The sequence below is a fragment of the Myotis davidii genome, unplaced genomic scaffold (genome assembly GCF_000327345.1).
Source record: "Myotis davidii unplaced genomic scaffold, ASM32734v1 scaffold497, whole genome shotgun sequence".
NCBI lineage: Eukaryota > Metazoa > Chordata > Mammalia > Chiroptera > Vespertilionidae > Myotis > Myotis davidii.
Genome location: NW_006288434.1, coordinates 2508437 through 2514922, shown reverse-complemented (window position 1 = coordinate 2514922; position 6486 = coordinate 2508437). Strand labels below are relative to the sequence as shown.

The 6486-nt window shown below is 40.1% G+C and overlaps 1 protein-coding gene across 3 annotated transcripts in view; it reads right to left on the bottom strand.

The window, feature by feature from the left end:
* The window catches only part of AZIN1 (antizyme inhibitor 1), a 41383-nt gene that overhangs the window by 21219 nt on the left and 13678 nt on the right, over positions 1 to 6486 (bottom strand). Inside the window, exon 2 of one of the 3 annotated variants that reach the window (XM_015561698.1) lies at positions 4982 to 5127. The exons of the other annotated variants lie outside the window; for them this stretch is intronic. The gene's annotated coding sequence lies outside the window, so the exon portion shown is untranslated. The remainder of the gene's footprint in view (positions 1 to 4981; positions 5128 to 6486) is intronic. 3 annotated transcript variants of the gene reach the window in all.

The following is a 6486-nucleotide window of genomic DNA, read 5'->3' as shown; positions in this document are numbered from 1 at the left end:
TGGCTGCCATCTCCCAGCGTCCCATGTGAGACTGGATCTGGTGGACCTGCTTGTGCGTTTGCTGGTACAGTGGTTCCATGTCACCGGCCCAGCCGGATCTGGCTCCAGCTTCCTCCAAACCTGAGTCTGCTTCTTGAGTGTGTCCCTTATGGATGCGAGGAGTTGAAATCTGCAGTTTGTTGGGTTAGGCTGCACAAGCACAGGTGGTTCCTTTTGTGCCACTGGCACAGCTTGGGTGGGGATGTAAACTGAGACGGGCGGGGTCTCAGAGAATCCCCAGGGCGGACCAAACAGCAATGGTTGTCGTCAGCATTTCCGTGACTCCTTGCCTCTCCGTGACTCGGCGTCTCCGCGTCCCCCAGTGCCGCGCCCCCACAGCAACAATGATCCCTGAAAGCAGCTCCGCGAGAAAGCCACCCTCGCTCTCCGACCCATTGCAAGTCAGTCCAGCCTCTCCCCATAGGGGTCTGGGACCTCAGAATCCCGCCCCAAACAAGCTTAGTGGATTCGAGAGCTTGTATCCCCCTCCAATTGAAAAAAACCGCGCATCCAGTTGCAGCCCGCCTGGCGTGCGCCTCCGCACCTCCTACTCAGTCTCAATGCACTTCTTTCTTTCCTTCCAGTTGTAGAACTTCCACTGGGCCGGCTTTCCCATGGTTCTGGATGATAGCTGTTTGTCTTATAGTTGTAATTTCAGTGTTGTTGTGGGAGGCAGCACGCACAGGTCTATATCTTATGCCACCATCTTGGTTCTCCTCAGATTTGTGTGTTTTTTTAACATGAAGTCCCAAATGAAGTCCTTCAGGCAGGATACTACTCATTGTCTTGTACAGATTTCTAGTTGTTGCATTAACAATGGGCATAGACCAGCTCTTGGCAACCTACTTTTAAAATTTGCACAGCCTTTCTTGAGTCTTTAACCCATTTTCCTCCCGCCAAACCTGTTGTATCCTAGGTCTTCACCATGGTGATGGCCCTCATCCTAGAAGCATACTCCAATGGTTCCCTAAGTGTCAGCTTTCTGGTTGCAACCAAAACAAACTCACCAATAAGCCATAATACTAGTCAAATTTCATGAAATACAAACAATGCTTTGTTTTAATATTTAAAACACGAACCACCAAGAAGTCAATTACATTCAGTTTAGGTTAGAAGGCACCAACTGGTGGTCCGTGGACCACTGGTGGTCTTTGAGGTCCAGAAGGTTGGCGGACTGCTGGTTTAGGTCATCAAATCTTTCTGAAATAGTAGAAACTGTAAAGGTGAGAATATTTTTATTTTACCAAGGGAGTTAATAGGGCATATTCACATGAGACCTCATACCTAGGCAGTAAAGTCAAATGGTGGCCTGAACATTCTCTGAAGTTTGTTATATGAGGACTGGTATAAATCTGTGCCCAGAAAGTAAGACATTGTAGGATTGAGGATACATGTTTATTTTCAGCAATGTAACTCTAGCTAGAACATCATTTTAGGGAGATAGTCAACTATGCAGTAAGAGAAACAGAAAATATAAAGGCTACTCATTCAAAAAGTTCAATGGGAAGAAAGGTTTAAGTGTAAGAAGAGTACGATAGAAACTTCTTGTTAAATTATACCACAAATCTTTCTGGCACAAAGGCTTTCATTTATTCTAGTAACAATGAAAAATAATTTAACCAAGGTCTTTAGCCTAATGTTTCTGCTCATGAGACTCCTCAGTATATTCTACAATTTTTATTTATTTTTGTTAATCCTCACTCGAGGATATTTTTCCATTGATTTTCACAGAGAGTAGAAGGGAGGGGGAAAGACACAGAAAGAAATATCAGTGTCAGAGACACATGGAATGGTTGCCTCCAGCATGATCCACAACCAGGTACATGCCCTTGACCAGAATCAAACAAGTGATCCTTCAATTCATAGGCAGATGCTCTATCTACTGAGCCAATATGTAATATTTACTTGGGAATCTTGGGTTATCAATTATAGACCACCACAGGCTTTTTAATTTTTTAAAGAAGTCTAGCATTTAGAGTCAGGACAAGATGAATCTTAGTTTCTTATAGTAATAGTGCTTAGGGAAAAGGTAATTTTCCTCTAATGTCAGGATCCTCAGTACTTAGAAAAGATCAGGCCCATTCCATGCAGTCTTTTCTGCTGAATGCCCATATTCTTCAGGGCTTTTCCTGGAGTAGTATGGTCATAGAGATAAGAATGTCCCTCCCCGGCTCCTAACTATTTTTGATCTACATAATCTATACATCCAACTCTCACTGCCTGCTAAATTAGCTTAAATGTAACAGCAAACTTTTTTTTATGGCAGTATGCCAGGTGCTGTTTTAAGTACATCATCTATCTAGTATCAATTTTCTTAACCCTTAAAGCCATGATGTTATTAACCTCATTTTACCTTTGAAGACACTGGGGCACAGAATAACTAATTAGGCTAACTCTAGAGATGCTTATCAAGTCATGTTTAAAGTATGTCTCTTCAGCACACAGGATTCCTTTTCCTGGAAAAACAACACAACAGTTTTTCTCTCTTTCTTTCTTGATTTCAGAGAGGAAGGAAGAGGTAGAGAGAGATAGAAACATCAATGATGAGAGAGAATCATTGATTGGCTGCCTCCTGCACAACCCCCACTGGGTATTGAGCCCACAACCCAGGCATGTACCCTTGGCCAGAATCGAACCTGGGACCCTTCAGTCTGCAGGGCAACACTCTATCTACTGAGCCAAACTGGCTAGGGCAACAGTTTCCTTATCAGAGCTTTAGCATATTCCCATAATAAATTAACCATTTCTCAGATTAAATTCTCACAGTTGTTAATCAATAAATTTATTCAAATATGGTATAAAAACATCTTATCCTGCCTACTCATTCCTAGCCTTTTAACCTTTCTTCATATAAATGTTTTCTACATTTTAACCTTGCTGGCTGTTCCTTCTTTTTTGTCTAATTCTCTCAAGTAAAACCCAAAATTATTTTTTCCTTTTTCATCCACCTTATCAACAGTTTGCATGCAATGTGTACCCAATTTTGACAAATGTGTACACCCCAGTAATCACCACTATAAAGATAAGTTCCCTCATGTCCCTTTTGCAATCATTCCCCAATTCCACCTCAAAACGGATCTGCTTTCTGTCTAATCTGATTTTTGTAGAAGTGAAATAATTTTAAACATCAACTGAGGGCACCAAACTGAAACAGTTGGCAAATAATGGTACTACCAACATGAATAAAAATATTAGAAAATACTCCCTGCTCTAAAGTAAAGACACAATGTTTATAGAGTGACTAATACCATCATTGAAATGGAACTCTCAATTCAGAAGTAACCATAGAAGTAGCTTACCAACCTCTAGTTGACTCACAAAAGGACATTGATAGGAAAATAAAACTCATTTATTATACTGGCAATACTTGACAAAAGGACCAACGGACTAAACACACTTAAACACTAAAAGAAATATAGGACATTAATATTATTTAATTTAGTTACTTAGACCAAGCATTGCAATAAAATTGTTTATTAAAACCAATACTAATAAAGCCTATGCATAACAGATGGTAAATGTGGCTAAGTGAGTTCTGTCTCCACCATCTTCTTAAATGCTCCCTGAAGGTTTTGATATTCTCCTAATTCCTAACCCAGAGTAGGTGCTCAGAAACAGATGAAACAAAGGATTCACAACTCTTAAACTTAGCAATGGTGGTGACAGCAATACACTCCCTTGAAGTGTGTTGGAAAACATGATTCATCTTTCACATTCTTAAAAGGAGCCCAAAACCTTGATTCACAAGCGACCCACATGTAAATGTAAACCTCAGTTGTCAGTTACTGTTAAACACCCGTTACTGTTAAGCACTAAAAGCTTTGCCCAGGGAAAACTAATTCCTCAAAAGAATCTGCAAAACACAAAAACCTTCAGGAGGGAAGTTTGCAATACATTTTGAGCCACCAATGCGTTCTGTTCGAAGTGTCCCTTTGGAAGCCGCCTATTTCCACAACGGAAGAGGCTGAAGTAGAGTTGGATAAAGGCAGGCTGATCTTGAGTCTTTCCTACCCCAAACCTCGCTGAAGGATTCCTAAAAAGCAGTTCTTAAACATACCTCTACTGTCTCAGAAAAGAACACCTCCATCTTAATCCAAGCACTAAAGAAAGAAAATATTTTGCTAAAATGTTTTCAAGTGACATGTAAAGTTACTTGGTGATGACACAATAACCCAGGATCTGAGACACGAGCATGTTCTAGGCAGCCAAAATGAAAATAAGTGTGCGTGTCCTGGGGGGTAAGCAGAGGTTATGCTGTATGCCAGATCTGCCAAGTTAATCCACCTCAATTTTAAATACCATAGGGAATTTCTCCCAAACTTCCCAGTGCTCTAATCCTAAGTAAAATCCCTAACAGACACTGCACCACGTTTTATGGCTTGTAAGTCAGAAACAGGTCTGGTTTACTGGCTCCAATACAATATAGGCCATTACATACTATAGTCTGGTGCTGCTAGATACTGAATTATTTACATTAAACCTGAGAAAATCTACCCCATGTAAATCTTACATTCTCCCCAAAATGCTTTATAACTTAAGAGCAAATTTACTTTTATCAATAGATACTAGGACGTGTTTTCTTCTCACAAGAGTCTTTAAGCTATTTTCACAACTAAAAACCTTCTTTATACAATATATGGTGAAAGAAAGCTCATCTTATTTTACACGAATATAAGTGGTGTAATCACAATACTACTTTTATAATAAATAATTTCCTCTTGGATAGCTGGGAAGAAAGAACTGTTTAACATTCCTATACACCTTCACATTGGTGTTTTTTTGATAATACATTTTTTATGAAGAGCTGCCAAAGAAAAATCTCCAAAGAACTGCACACTGCTCTCCCTGGAGCCTTTCATGAGTCAGTTGAGTCCTCATGTTCATCAAAAAGGTAGCTCCAAGAGTAATGGCTGCAGCACTGGGCACTTGCCTTGTTACACACCTGCTACAAAGGCTTCTACAGTTGATTACACTTCAGAAGAAACTGATACATCTCTCAAATAATCACAAGATAATTCTGGCAGCAACAGCCCACTTGACACCAGGCTGGATGAATATGAGTCTTGGATTTCTGAAGTGAAGACCTCCCTGGAAGTAGAACAGGGAGAGCTGAATGGTTGAAGAGTACTGTTTCAGAGACATCTACTCAGGAAATCCAACCTTAATACATCAACCACTTTTCTAAAAGGACTCTTACTCATTACAAATGAGAACCTGACCTATTTGGAAATTCATACTACTACTATTACTCTGAAGAAGCCTGAGGACACTTCTAACTGTATTTTTTTTTATTACATTGGCATTTGATAACTTAGCACTCAGCTCACAGCTTTAAAAATAGACACAATGCTGTCAGTCACCTCTGCATTCTACCTCCAAAAGAAAAGTTACTTACCCTACAGAATACCTTTAGAAGTAACTGGGCAAAAGAATATTAGAAGAGACTTCTAAAAGATGGGTTGCGCACTACAGATGTGAAGCCTGGAGCAGGTAAACCTGCTAAAAAAAGGTAGTTCCAGGAAGCTACACTCTGGAACTGGTAGTCTTAGAGGTAATAACAATAGCCTACATTGAGTACTCAGAAGAATTAGGACAGGGTTTGCTTCAACTGACCAGAAATGGCAATAAGCATCCTTAAAGTTATTTTTCAGGTGATGAGGTTGGAAAACAACTGAGAAATGCTAGAGGAAGAATATAAAGCTGACTGCTTGAATTTTAAGACAGAAAAAAACAAGAACGCATAGAATATATTTAAGGGTGGGTGAGGGAACCCCTAAAAGAATGAACCCAGCAGGCTATATATGATGAAGTACCTGTGCAAAGCTGTCCAATGAAATGCCTCACAATAAATTCTAAAATATATCTTTAATGAGAAGATGAAATATGGGATTTTCATAGCGATATGCTTCTGCATATACAACTGACAAGATTAGGCTCCCTTTTTTTAAAAAAGTGTTTGACATGGAAACTAAATCTGTTTCTGGAGGGAATATCTGTTTTGGTAATTAATTAAGAGGTGGTAACATTAAAAATCCTATCCTATCTAATAAAAGAGAAACATGGTAATTGGCGTACCACCTCTACCCTTCCCATTGGCTAATCAGTGAGATATGTAAATTAACTGCCAGCCAAGATGGCAGCCGGCAGCCAGGCAGCTTGAAACTAACATGAGGCTTGCTTGCTTCAGTGACGGAAGAAACCAACGTTCCCCGCCTGCCTTGCAGGTCTCTGAGCCTGCAGTTTGAAGCATTTTAACAAATATAGAAGCTAAAAAAATCTCCAGAAACCAGCTTTCAGCGAGCTGGGATCTCAGAGCTGGAGTCAGAGCTGGAGTTATACATTGTTTCAATTACCTACTTTCAGCAGCGGAGGCCTAAGAGCTGGAGCCTCAGAGCTAAAGCTGGCCCAGAATTAAAAAAGAAAAAAGAAAAAAAGGAGTGGTTGGGC